The sequence below is a fragment of the Hemitrygon akajei genome, chromosome 2, assembly GCF_048418815.1.
Source record: "Hemitrygon akajei chromosome 2, sHemAka1.3, whole genome shotgun sequence".
NCBI lineage: Eukaryota > Metazoa > Chordata > Chondrichthyes > Myliobatiformes > Dasyatidae > Hemitrygon > Hemitrygon akajei.
This window is the reverse complement of record NC_133125.1, coordinates 116,095,718-116,110,652: the sequence shown is the minus strand read 5'-3', so window position 1 is coordinate 116,110,652 and position 14,935 is coordinate 116,095,718.

Genomic DNA, 14,935 nt, shown 5'->3' with positions numbered 1-14,935 from the left:
CCTTCCCATTATGGGAAGGGTACTCTCTGACACACTCACCTAGAAGGTAGGGTGTGTACAATAGAGTTCAGTTGTCAAGTGGAAATGGTATATTTCTGAATGAGTACCAAAGGGACCAGATGGAATTAGGAAAATACATGAACCAGTTGCTGAAGCCCCTCAGGCTATGACACCCACATCTGGAATTGCTCACCTGTTACATGGGGTGTTCACTTTGATCTTCTAATTCCTGCTTAGCAGCAGAACAGCTGATTCACCGATGGCTCTAAGGTATGGAAGAATGGTCATTGTTTGTTGGAAGGTTGCTGCCTTTAACCCTCTCACCCAACAAGTTCTGAAGAAGAAAGGCTCTGATGGTTTGAGTCAATATGTAGAGCTTGTAGCAGTGCATACTGTCATACAAAGCACAGATTTAAACTGATCCTTGAGCTGTTACTAATGGACTTGCCGGCTGGTTGCCCCAATGGAACCAGCAGTCTTATACTGTTATAGGATATCCCTGATGTTACCATTACAGATTAACATGTTGACACCCATTTGAAAGACGACTCGCCAATGGCAAGATTTAACAACATTGTTGACAGACTCGGCTGTGTTGACGCAGTGACATCTAGCCCCCAGCCTCAGATACCATTATTGCTACTTGCTTGTGCACCCATGAGTTTTCTTCTCATTGGGGGTACAGGGTACTGTGCAGTGGTTTAGGCAGTGAGGATTGTTCCTTCCCACTGTTACAGGGAATTGTGAAATAGTTTAGAAATTAAGGACTGGCAGCTTTTAAAACAGCCCTTGACTGTCATTTGCCATGAGTGTGCCCACTGCTTGGATTTTGCAATTACATTACATCAGTCCTTTTCCTTTACAGAAGCGATACCAGTACCTCCTCACTATGGTGGACACTTATTCTGGTCTTTTGATGACAACCCCTCCTTTTAAAGCTAATCAGAATGGTAGTCTTTGGGGATTAGAACATTTTGCTTCTGTATACAGCAATCCCCTTGAAATTTAATCAGATAATGGTTCACACTTTTTGAGTTCCAGAGTACAAGTTTGGGCTGTCTCTAATGATGTATGTGGGTCTTCCATTTCCCCTATTTTCCTCAGGCTAGTGGTTTGATCAAATGAATGAATGAATGGCCTATTAAAACAGCACATTTGTTTACTTACTCCTGCCCAGACCTTATATGGATGGTTACCTGTGTTTCCCAAGCTTTGTATAATTTCAGCAATTGTCCTTTGAAAGCAGATACTCCCTTTTTGTTAACAACAGGATCATCCATTCATTTTATTCCTGATGGCACTGCTGAACAGGCCGATAAAGAACCCATTCCGTTCTGCAAGGGAGGGTAAAGTGTTTGTGCCAGACCCTTCTTCCCCTCAAGTGCAGGGTGGGATTTTTGCTGACAGACAAGGAAATACATAACAGGTTATGGAACGAGGACAGACCCATCCTATGTGTGTGGATAAGCGTGAACTGACAAAGAGGGAATTAAATTGTCTTTCCACTTAAAAGTTCCTGTCGGAATGTTGCTTTGCTGCCGGAATGCTTGCCTTGTGTTTTGTTAGATGTTGGACTTATATTGAGACCCAACAAGCCACTGATAAATTTGTGATATGCGATAATGATATTGTTTCAGGAAAGATGTATATTATGTGATAAGTGCTAATTGGGGACCTATAAGTATGAAGGAATATTGTAAACCTGGAGTGACTGGCCTCATACAACTTTTTTTTCTGAAACCAGTGCCAAATTGATTGCAATTTGACTCTTGCATCCGTGATCACAATGTAGTGTTTGTACATCCTACTCATTCTGTTTGAATTGGCAATGCCAATTGTTAACATTGTCTCCCCAGGGATGAGGACATATATTTTAATTTGAATATTGAGGTTAACCTTTGCATCTGCATGATTTCTCGTATTTTAATAATCATAATATTAGTTCAATCATCCAAGGAATATTAACATGTGTACAGAAGGAAGAATTCTATGTGTCTTTAACCTGCTAGATGTTCAAGGGATGGCTGTGCTATATTAGACTTTGTAAACCATTGGATGAATGTCTGGAAGGTCAAATGGTAATTCAGCTCTTTCTGATCTTGTAGCATGTTGGGTCTGTTGGAAGGTAATGTTTGTGAGGTGTCTGTATCAGGTAAACACTGTAGGTTTATTAATGTTTGTCTGTGACTAAATGTCTGTTAATCTCCTTGAGAGCTTGGCTGATGGATAATTTTTTTATGTCTGCGTTCAAGCTGATTGTTTATGTGTGCAAATCTTAATGCCGTATTGTGTGTCTGGGAAATGCTGTGTCCAAAATATCGATGGACTTTTGGGTGAAGAATAATCAGTAAGGTGTCTAATTAAATTATGAAGACTGTGTTAAGGGACAATGTGTCATTTGAATGAAAGAAATCAGGCTGAGTTAATGCAGAACAAAGAGTTTGTCTCTTTGTGTCTCTGCCTTGTGAAGCTTATGAATATATTGGGCTACAGTCCTGGTTTTGTTGGACCTCAGCCAAGGGCTAAAAATTGCGAATGGTGCCTGGGACCCAGGCATGGCTTCGTGAGTGAGTTGGAGTTCGGAGCTCCACCAACAGCTTCAACAATCAAGTGGTGACTAAGAATCGTGAGCCCTGAAATCTTTCTGCCTTGCAACAACCTTTGTGGAAGTCTTTGTAACTTGCTCCAGAGTATTTTGTGTGGATTATTTGCTGTTTCTATTTTGTGATAATAAATTAGGCTGAAGTTACTTTGTTGTACTTGTAGGCTTATTACCACATCACTGTATGCTCGATTTGGTTGGGTCTGAATAATCCCGCCTATTACAAGGATTTATAAATTTCCTGCAGCACCTCAGACTCTTTTCTGTTATTGCTACTGAGATGGACTTATTCTTCTGCATGCTGTGGTGGAAAGCATCATGCACGTTAATCATAAAGACAGATTGCTTTTGACGCAAAATTTAGTGACCTTTAGGAATAATCCACACCTGTGGTACGACAGTGGAAATATAATTAAGCAGCTTCCTCTCAGTAAAGGATTAAACAACTATTTAATTAAGAATGCTGTTCTCATAAGGCATAGCTGCAGTTCTCATCATCTCAATAATGGTCACAGGTATGAGACCACCTCATACAGTCTGCACATCTAACAATATTTAATTCTCTCATTTATCAAATACATTGACATAAGTTCCGAGGTAGAAATGAAAACAACCCAATGAGTCACCAAGAAAAGTTTTGTAGCAGCTACTATTCTATACTGTAGGTAGCTATGCTCAGTTAGTATTCGCATAAAGAAATGTTCATGGTGGCAGCAGGGCATGCATTCCAGCGCCAATTGGAACTGTTATCATAAAGAAAAGGATATTTGCACATTGTTTTTACCACTGTGCAGCAACACAATATCTACTTCTTATTTCACATATATGCTGGGTGCTGGATTGGGAGTGGGCCATTGTGACTTAATTCATTTCATGGGGTATTCAGTAATGGGGCCTTTATTTAGTAAAAAAAATCATTGTTTATCCTTACTTGCTTTCAACATTCTCCTGCATGTTCTGCAAAATGTAGTTGGTAGTACACTTGAATTCTATTCTCCTCAACACCACTGCCCTGGAAAGCTAAACAGAACAATACTTACTTCATTTGTTTCTTATTACTAGGCTTTCACAGCCATTACAGCACCAAGAGTTATTATTTTGCATCTTTTATCGTTTGCTTGCCCCTCAGACAGGATGAAGAGGTCAATACTCCCCAATGCCATTAGGCTTTACAATTCAACCGCCAGGAGTAAGATATGTTAAAGTGCCGGGGTTGATTGTATTTAATGTATTTAAGTAAACTACTTAAGAACTTTTTAAAAGCTATTATTAATGCTTTTTGAGAGAGTGATTTAGATGCATATCATATTTTTTACTGAGTTAAGTATTGTATGTAATTAGTTTTGCTACAACAAGTGTATGGGACATTGGAAAAAATGTTGAATTTCCCCATGGGGATGAATAAAGTATCTATCTATCTACCTATCTATCTATACTGAATTTTCTGCAAAGTCATGACTTTCTTTTGGAATGATCTCCTTGGTAGCTGGAATAACACAATTCCAGTAGTGTGGAATCTCCCAGTCAAATGAAATACACCTGGAATTAGCTTGCAGAAGCCAACTTTCATACACCGGTGGCACATTCATTGGTAAATAAATCTTCCTATGATGAACTTTATTTGTGTTTGTATTTTGTTTGGCTATGAATCGTACAATAATCTAAAATTTTCAGACACTGAAGTTTGCAAAGTTGGATGGAATTGATAGCAAAAATTAAAAATGTCATTAATTGCTCTAATAGAAAAGACAATATATGAATCTAGAGAAGAATTATGATTAATGGGATTAATTTCTGCTGTATTTCACAGTTATTTTGCCAACAATGTTTACCTTGATTTTATTTTTCAGATAAGTTCAATTAATTATATTAATCTCTTATTTATACTCGAGTAATAAGTAGTTAATTATGGGAAAAGACTTACAAACACTCAGGAAGAAGATTTATCTTAGACAATAAATGGCTCACAGGGTGTTTATCCAAATATTTTACATCAACAATATGAGTCACTTGTTTTGCCTGAAATAAATTTATAGGTATACCAATTAGGTGGTTGCTATAATTAAATTTTATTCTTTAGATAAACACTTAAAAGAACAATAGTTCAGAAGTAGAAGTTAGCTCACACAGAAAATTACTGCAATATATTTCTGCAAAAAATACGACTTTGATATTAATCAATTTCCATATTCCAGTCTGCATTCCAGTTCCAACGCAGGTCCTTTGGGATAGTTCTGTGTTCGTCTTTTGCAACAATTTTATATTTGTTTATGTTTTATCTATTTTACTTTAGCATTAGACACATTATATTAGTTAAATAACTTCATGAGAGAAGTTATGATGAAATCAAATATTAAGAAATGTCAAAACAAAAATAGCAGTTCATTTTACAAAACAAAATAAATTAGTAAAGTGATGAGTGATTGGCCTGAGGATGTTAAAAGGTCGGCACAACATCGTGGACCAAAGGGCCTGTACTATGCTGTAATGTTCTCTGTTCTCTGTTCTCAGCTATAGGTATAAGGAAGTGATGGCTATCATGCGAATCATTCTGCGCAAGTGCTTGGATAAGTTTCTGCTTCTAATCCTCATAATACCACACAAAGAGTGGGAGGTCTTTTTTTATTGCTCAGCAGCAGAGTAATCTTTCTAAACTCAGGTACAAGATTGAGCACATGCAAGTAGCTTTTTAATTTGTGCATTTGCTTCTATTCGATTAGAAAATATCTAGAGGAAACTGCACATAGTGCACTTTAAAAACAAACTTTCCAATGAGTTTTTTGTAACCCTTGGCTTTTTCACTTCTCAACAAGTGGAGTCCTCTTTGTGATAAATGGTTCATGCCATAACTTGCGTCAAGTTTTATGTTTATGAAAAAGACTAAAGCAAAACTACACCGCATAAGTAGTTTTACAATCAGTGGTATTTTACATAAATAATACTTACTGATACCTTGTGTATCACCTTTTATTATCTTAGTTTCAGATTGCAAGTGCAAGAGGCAATTGAACAACTAACTTGGAATAAGACTCCAATGATGGCAAAGTATTGAAGTGAGCTGGTGGGAAGGGAGTTTAGGGACAGGTTGAATTATACTGAGTTTTTAGTAACTTCACCATTGTAACCTCCTTGTATATTATTAGATAATTAGCATCAATTTAATCTTCCTGCCCAATCAATGATACAACCAAAACTGATAAGCACAGAAAGAAATTTAGAGCAAATTGTAAAATGTATCCTAAATGGCAATAAAAACTTTAAGACTTGAATGTAGTCATTCCGAACAACACATACACAAAATACTGGAGGGACTCAGCAGGTCAGGCAGCATTATGGAAATTAATAAACTGTTGATGTTTCAGGCCAAGTCTCTTCCTCAGCCATGGAAGCATAGCAGATAGTATGATGCCATTACAGTAAAAGGTATTCCAGAGTGCAGAATTCAATTCCAGTGCTGTTCTTTAAAGAGTCTCTGTAAGTTCTCCCTGTGGAATGTGTGGTTTTCCTCCGAGTGCTTCATTGTCCCCCACAGTCCAAAATGTATGGGGTGCATTAAGTTAAAGTAAAATCTGTGTTGTGAGGTTGCTGGGACAGCACGTGGAAGAGCTATTTATTCAGAATGATCTGGGATAATTAGTGCCAGTTTCTGGATCTGCTTCATCTTCTGGATCTCCTTCCAAGCATTCTTTATCATGTGGTTGTGGAAGGTTAATATACAGCCCTGTTTTATTCTGAAGTAGCTGTGAATAAGGTCGTGCTGCATGGGGATGCCACGTAAAGTAATCTTCAGGGTATATCATAAATAGAAGCAATTCTGCAGATGCTGGAAATCCAGAGCAACACACACAAAATGCCGGAGGAAATTAGCAGGTCTGGCACCTTCTATGGAAATTAATAAACCATTAACATTTTGGGCTGAAATCCTTCATCAGGACTGGAGAGTAAGGTGGGGTAAAGGTGTCAGGAGAAGGAAAGGAGGACAAGCTAGAAGGTGATAGGTGAAGACATGTGGATGTGGTAGGGGGGTATAAAGCAAGAAGCTGGGGTATGTGATAAGTGGAAAAGGCAAAGGGCTGAAGAAGAAGAATATACCAGCACTTTAGTTCAAAGTTCAAAGCTCAAAGTAAATTTATTATCAAAGTACACATGTTACGATATAGTATAGTAAATGAGGAGAGATTGTAATGGGTTACACGGAAATGGCAGATGAACTGAGAAGTATTTTGCATCAGTCTTCACTGTGAAAGGCACTAGTAGTATGGTGGAGGTTTGAGAGTGTCAATGCTGAAGAAGTGAGTGCAGTGGCTATTACTAGGGAGTTGGTGCTTGGGAAACTGAAAGGTCTTGAGGGTAGAGAAGTCACCTGGACCAGATGGACCATACTCCAGGGTTGAAGAGACTGTGGAGGCATTATTTATGATTTTTCAAGAATCAATAGATTCTTGTATGGTTCTGGAGGACTGGAAAATTCCAAATGTCACTTCACTCTTCAGGGAAGCAATTTCAACAGGTACGTCAAAGGGGAACTGAGCAACAGCTTGAGAAAAAAAGTTCAGCCTCTCAGCATACATTTATCAATCCCTGTCAGAATCACAAATATGTTGTGACATGGGGAAAGAGAATGAAGAAGATATTGATGTACTGGTCGTGGGTTGGTTTATTGTCCATTCAGAAATCTGATGGTGAAGAGAAAAAAGCTGTTCCTAAAAAAAAAAGTGAGAGAGGCAGAAGAAAGGAAAACATAGGCCAGACTGACCTCAATGGATGTGGTGTCAGGGTCTTTTGGAGTATAAGACAAAATAGGCTATAGTCAGCATGGTTTCCTTAAGGAAAAATCTTGTCTGACAAACCTGTTGGAATTCTTTGAAGAAATAGCAAGCAGGATAGATAAAGGAGAATCAGTGGATGTCGTGTACTTGGATTTTCAGAAGGCCTTTGACAAGATGCCACACATCATGCTACTAAACAAGATAAGTGCCCAGGGTATTACAGGAAAGATGCATGAATAGAGCATCGGCTGATTGGCAGGAAGCAAGGAGTGGGAATGAAGGGATCCTTTTTGGATTGGCTGCCAGTAACCAGGGGTGTCTGATGGCTTTGTGGCCAAGTTTGTAAATAACATGAAGATAGGTAGAAGGGCAGGTAGTGTTGAGGAAGCAGAGAGTCTGCAGAAGGACTTAGATTAAGAAAATGGGCAAAGAGGTAGCAGGTGTAATGCAGTGTTGTGAGGTGTATGGTCATGGACTTTAGTAGACGAGTAAAAACATAGACTATTTTCCAAGTGGGGAAAAAATTCAACAGTTCGAGGCGCAAAGGGATTTGGGAGTTCTCATGCAGGATTCCATGAAGGTTAATTTGCAGGTTGAATCGGCGGTGAGGATGAGGAATGCGATGTTAGCATTTGTTTCCAGAGGAGTAGAATATAAAAACAAGGATGTAATACTGAGGCTGTATAAAGCACTGTTGAGACCTCATTTGGATTATTGTGAGCAGGTTTGGGACCCTTATTTAAGAAAGGATGTGTTGATATTGGAGAAGGTTCAGCAGACATTCACAAGAATGATTCTGAGAAAGAAAGGCTTATCCTATGAATAACAAATGAAAGTTTTGGGCCTGTACTTGCTGAAATTTAGAAGAATGAAGGGGATCTCATCGAAACCTATCGAATGTTGAAAGGTCTAGAGAGTGTGGATGTGAAGAGGATGTTTCCTTTGGTGGGGGAGTCTAGGACCAGAGGGCACAACCTCAAAATAGAAGGATGTCAATTTGAAACAGAGATGAGGTGGAAAAGCCAGAGGGTATTGAATCTGTGGAATTTGTTGCCATAGGGGACTGTGGCATCCAGGTAACTGGGTGCACTTAAGGTGGAGGTTGATAGGTTCTTGATTAGTCAAGTTGTGAAAAGTTATGAGAAGAAATAGGACTATAGGGTTGACAGTGAAATGGATTGTCTATAATGAAATGGTTGAGGAGACTCAATGAGCCAAATGGCCCAATTCTGTTCCTATGTCTTTTGATCTTATAGCAGCTTGAACTAAATTTTCTTGCAGACATTTTCAGAGAAAAAGAAATATAATCAAAGTTTACAAAAAAAACTACATATAAACAAGCAAAAACACAGAGGTCAAAATGAGCAAATTAAACTAATACTGAGAGGACTAGTTTAAAGAGATGTTGAAAGTGAGTCTGTAGTTCATAGAATCAGTCAGAGTAGTGGTGAGTGAAGTTATCCCTTCCAATTCAAAAGCATGATGCTTCTTGAGTAATAACTATTCTGTAACCTGATGGTGTGAGACCGAAGGCTTCTGTATCTCCTGCCCAACAGGAGAAATGAGATGCAGACATGGCCTGGATTGGGAAGGGGCCTTTGATAATGGATGCTGCTTTCTTGTGGCTGGTTGACCTCAGCATTCCCAGCTGATTCTGCCGGAGAAGTATCGGAGGGGTGTGTTGAAGTCACTTCATGATGATTCTGGACACTTGGGGGTTGAAAAGACCTATCAATTGCTCAGAGCTCAGTGTTACTGGCTGTGAATGAAGCTGGAAGTTGAAGAATACTGTAAATTGTGCTTTCGATGCATATGGCAGAAGATGCTGCCTACGCGGGCAGCTCCCTTGTCCCACTTGCAGAGCATGGGGTCCCTAGACCTGGTGTGTATGGATTTCTTATCAATAGAACCCGTTGCCAGCAACATGGTGAATGTCTTAGTCATCACGGATCACTAGACCAGATATGCGCAGACTTTTCCTACCAAGGACCAGAGGTCGTCTACAGTGGCCAAAGTGTTATGGGAGAAGCATTTCATTTATTATGGCCTCCTAGGTGGATACATAGTGATCAGGGATGGGATTTTGAGAGCAGGCTTGGAGTCAAGAAGTCGAGGACCACGCCTTATCATCCACAGGGTGATCCCCAGCTCGAGATGTTTAATTGGACCTTGTTAGACATGCTCTGGACCTTGGAGATCAGCAAGAAGAGAGGATGGAGTCAACATATTAAACATATGGTCTACAGTTACAACTGTACCCAAAATGAAGCTACTGTGTACTTGCCATACTATCTGATGTTTGGGCGCGAGGCGAGGTTTCCCATTGACCTTTGTTTTGGGACTGACGAGGGTGACTTATCACGGAAGACTTATCTGAAGTATGTGTCTAATATGAGAAGGGTGCTGGAAAGGGCTTATGAATTGGCTGGGGTTGCAGTCGCCAAGCAGAATCAAGGAAATAAGAGGAGGTATGATCAAAAGGTAAGGTTCTCCCAACTCCTGCTGGGAGACCGAGTCCTCATAAGGAATTTGGGGCTACCCGGGAAGCATAAGTTGCTTACTGCTCGGTGGCTACACCCTATGTTGTGGAGAGTCAAATGCCAAACCCGCCAGTTTCCAGGTGAAACCACGGATGGGAATGGGCCTGGCAAGATTCTCCAGGGGAACCTCCTTCTGCCTCTGGGACAAGAGGTGCAGGTTGACCCAGAGCCTGACCTAGAGCTTACACCTAGTAAGAGGACTCTGCGGCAACACGAGACTACTCCAGGACCATCAGCAGGAGAGGTTAGACCAGACCCCACCACTGATAGGGATACTGATTTGGAGGATGAGGACATGGAATGGTGGTATATGCTGCCTTTGCTAATTCCCTACTGAGAGGGACTTCCAACCCCTCTCACGCTGAGTCAGGTAAAATCGGGGTGGGGGGGTGCGGGGGATTGGTCTATCGGTGGACAGCCTGGGTTGCAACGGTACTCTGCAAGGGATGAAGTGGAGCTTAGTCAAGGGACATAATATGGGTCGAATATGCAGGTGAGTACAAGTGATAGGTTGTGGGAGGCCACGCCAGGTAGACCAGAAGTATCCTCAGTAGTGTCGGAACATGAAGATCTCACTGAATCAGGACACCACCAGATAGGCTGGCCTATGTAGCACCGGGGTAATAGTGTGTGGCCTCTTCCACTTTGGGGAGCTATGTGACTGCTTTTTACACCTGGGTTGGACTTTGTGCTTCGTAGGAAGGGTTGGCAAATTATCTCAATGTCATGAGGACATGACTAAATTTGGTGGGGGGATTTCCCTGCTAATGTAATGGTTTCTCTATAAGGTTTCACTCCTATTGTAATGGTTTCTCTGCAGCAGCAGAATTTGGGTTATGACTAGACATAACGGGGCTTTGGAATGTGTGCCATCCAATGACAGGCATGTTGTTTCTTTCTTGTGTCCAAGAGAAGGTATTTGTGGGCTTTTCTTTGGCAGAAGATGGAGAGAGAAGTTGCCAGAATGGAGAGATTGTAGACTGCAGGACTGAGTGGACAAGGAATGTGGTCGAGATTCAACTACGCCAGGGGAAATGAATGGAGAATGAACGGATGTGAAAATCGTGAGCTCCAGCACACGCAATAGATTGTTTCATTAAAGTGGGCCTTCTTTTTGTGTTCTTTACTAACCCTCTAGTCAAATTAAGAATTATACAGGTAAATCATTTAATTTCTGTATGGTGTACTGTTTGTTATTTCACGGTACTGATATTTAACGGGAAAACATCATGCAGCATCCACATAAATGAAATTTCACAAGTTTGGCAGGCCGGAGGGTATCTTTCCCTAGACTAACACAGCCCACCGAACCTGGAGGTCACATGTGCATATCAGATCAGCTGCATGAACTGCATAACTACCTATTCACTTTTCACTGAGCTGTCGTTCCTTCTTTAGCTTGTACCATCTTGCTCTCCAAAATCTAAGACAACAGCCTCAAGAATCTCATTTCCAGGGTCTGGTGCCCTTTGATCTCCTTTACGTTCCAAGTTTTTTTCATTGTGTTTAAGACCTACGTATGTAATATCTGCTAACACTTTATAAACACGAGAAAGGCTGCAGATGCTGGAAATCCAAAGCAACACACACAAGATACTGAAGGAACTTAGCAGGTCAGGCAGTATCTATGGAAAAGAATAGACAGTTGTTGTCTTGGATCAAGTCCCTTCTTCACGTCTGAAAAGGAAGGGCGAAGGTACCAGAATTATAAGATGTGGGTAGGGGAAAGAGGGTAGTTGGAAGCTGATAGGTGAAGCCAGGTGGATGGGAAAGGTCAAGGGCTGGAGAAAAAGGAATCTGCTGGGAGAGGAGAGTGGACCATAGGAGAAAGGAAAGGAGGAGGGGACCTGGGGGAAATAATAGGCAAGTGAGAAGAAGTAAATCTCAGAGTGGGAAATTGAGGAAGTGCAGGGGTGGGGCGTATTTGTTTACCGGAAGGAGAAATCAATAGTTATGCCATCAGGTTGGAGGGTACCCAGATGAAAAATAACGTGTTGCTCCTCCACCCCAAGGGTGGCCTCATCTGCTAACAAATTTATTTAGTCCTGGTAATGAAAGAACATCGTAAACACCTCCAACATCTCCTGAAAACCTCACCAAACACTATCACCATTAGCAAACAAATATTAATTGTTAAAGGAAAAGCAGTTTATTCTCCTTCAATTTGCATTCTCTGAGAAATGTGGCTGTGCACTTCAGCTTCTGACAGTAATCAGAACCATCTGTGCATAATTTCTACAAGCTTTCATTCATGGCTGTTTGCAATTTGCAGAAAAAACTGGATTGACATTTAAAGTCCCCAAATGAGTGTAGTTAAATCCCATTATTTATCATAAGCTGTCATTATTATTTTCTGTTTAGTATTATTCCAGGTGTAGATTGGTATGTAATGGGAAGAATGATTCTCATAATTTGTAAGCAAAATTAAGATGAACATTTGATAAATCAGACTAATGAAACATGCAATTGTCTAATATGTTTTGTGTCTCTAAATTAAGGCAGGGTTGAGATGAAATTTGTGAGGACTGTAAAAAAACAGCTAATTATTGAGGATATTGAAACTGATGCACAAGTCACAGAGAATTCTAACTACCTCAGCTAATGGACTAGAATAAATAACTCTCTCTAAATACAAAACAATGGTGAACTATTACTCCTTGAGCACTCTTTATACCATTACTCTAAGATTACTTTGCAATCAGTGCTGTTAAATTGTATGAAGGAAAAGATAAAAATCTGTTCATAAAAAGTATGCAACGTTTATACTTTTGTATATGTGTATCTGTCCCTGTGATTTTGTTTAATCAGTAATGAAACACTGTTGTTGGTAAAACTTCAAATGGTGATGAGGAGACAAACAGGAGTGAGATAAATTGGCTGGCAGAGTAGTGGCACAACAACAACCTTACACTAAGGAACTGATGGACTTCAGGATGTTGAAGGTGGAGAAAACACCCCAGACCTCATTGAGGCATCAGCAGTGGAAAGGCTAAGCAGCTTCTAATTCCTGCATGTCAACATCTCTGAAGATAGATCCTGAGCCCAACATATTGATGGAATTACAAAGAAGGCATGCCATCAATTATATTGAATTATGGGTTTGAGGAGATTTAGACTCTAGCAAATTTCTACTGACGTATTGTGGAGAGCTTTCTGAATGTTTCCGTCACTGTCTGTATGGAGGCACCAATGCATACGATTGGGAAAAGCTGCAGAAGGATGTTAATTCAGCTAGCTTCATAATGGGCACTGGCCTCCCCACCATTGAGAACATCTTCAGAAAAAGTTGGCTCAAGTAGACAGCTTCATGAAGGACGCTCACCTTCCAGGACATGCCCTCTTCTCATTGCTACCATCAGAAAGGAGATACCAGAGCTTGAGGACACATACTCAACAATAGCTTTAACCCCTTGGCCATCAGCTTTCTGAATGATCCATGAACCTATGAATATTATCTTAATATTTTGCTCTTTTTTTGTACTATTTATGTTTATATATTCTTATTGTAGTTTATAGTTATTTTGAGTGAATGCTGTGTAAATACTTCCCACACACAATTACTGGTCGGCAAGAAATAACAGACTGTACACCTCATAACATTATAAAGAAAGTATATTTACCAGTTTCAGTTTTATCAACAGTTGTTAAAAGAAAGAAAAGAATGAAAAAAAAAATAAAAGGGCCCATTACAGTTAGACCAGTCTAAATATGTACTTCACTGTTGGAGCTTAGCTCTTCCAAAAGCTGAGTATAACCGTTGCTCATGTCGCCGAGCCCACGGACTGCATGAGAGCCCCCGCCACAGTCTGAACTTCCTTCGAAGTCCATCTGGAACAAATTTGCACTCTCGCAGGAATATTGGCCCTTCCTACTTACAGCCAATCATCAACTCAAAGCATTTCTTGCAGTGGGGATTCTCCTTCCAACGGCATCTTTCCTTCTGTTCTGTTCCCCATCTCCCACCAAAAGATCCCTAACCAGACTATGGCCTGTCACAAATCTCTCTCCATCTAGCTCTCTCTAGAACCTGCTCTAGATCCCACCAGCCTGATTGGCTGACACAACGTTCCTAAGTTGGATAACAGGGCTTCTTATCTTTAGCTGAAACCAAAACATTCTACCATCAGGACACACTGCTTTTGCAAAAACTGATAAAATGAAATATCTACAGCATTAACAGTATAAATCTTACCCAGGGCATTACATATATGTTGGACTATACTGCTGCCAAACAAAACAATAAATTTCACAATTTATGCTCAGTGGCCACTTTATTAGATACACCTGTACGTCTTCTCATTAATTCAAATCAGCCAATCATGTAGCACCAACTGAATGCATAAAGCATGCAGACTTGATCAAGAGGTATAATTGTTCTGAACAAATATCAGATTGGGAAGAAATGTGATCTAAGTAACTTTGACTGTAGAATATTCAAAGGCAACATGAGTGAATCTGCAGATGCTGGAAATAATTTTTTTTTTAAACACAAAATGCTGGCAGAACTCAGCAGGCCAGACAACATCTATGGGAGGAGGTAGTGATGATGTTTCGGGCCGAAACCCTTCATCAGGAGAATGATTGTAGAATGATTGCTGGTGTCAGATGGGATGGTTTGAATATCTCAGAAACTGCTGATCTCCAGGGATTTTCACACACAAACTCTAGAGTTTACAAAGAGAGGTACAAAGAACAAAAAAAAAATCTTTTTAATGAGCGAGATCAAAGTATAATAGCCAGACTGGTTCAGGCTGACAGGAAGGCAGCAATAACTCAAAGCTATGCATTAGACAGCGATGTGCAGAAGAGCATCTCTAAATGCACAACACGTTGAACCTTGAAGTGCATGGGCTACAGCAGCAGAAGAGCGGGAGGTACTTAATAAAGTGACCGCTAAGTATATGTCGGTGATAATAAACCTGATTCCAGTTCTGATTCTGACGTATTCATTGATGATCCAGTTAACTTTGAGGTGATTTTGAACTGCCTTCTTCAACCAAAACTGTCATTAAGATGCTAACTTT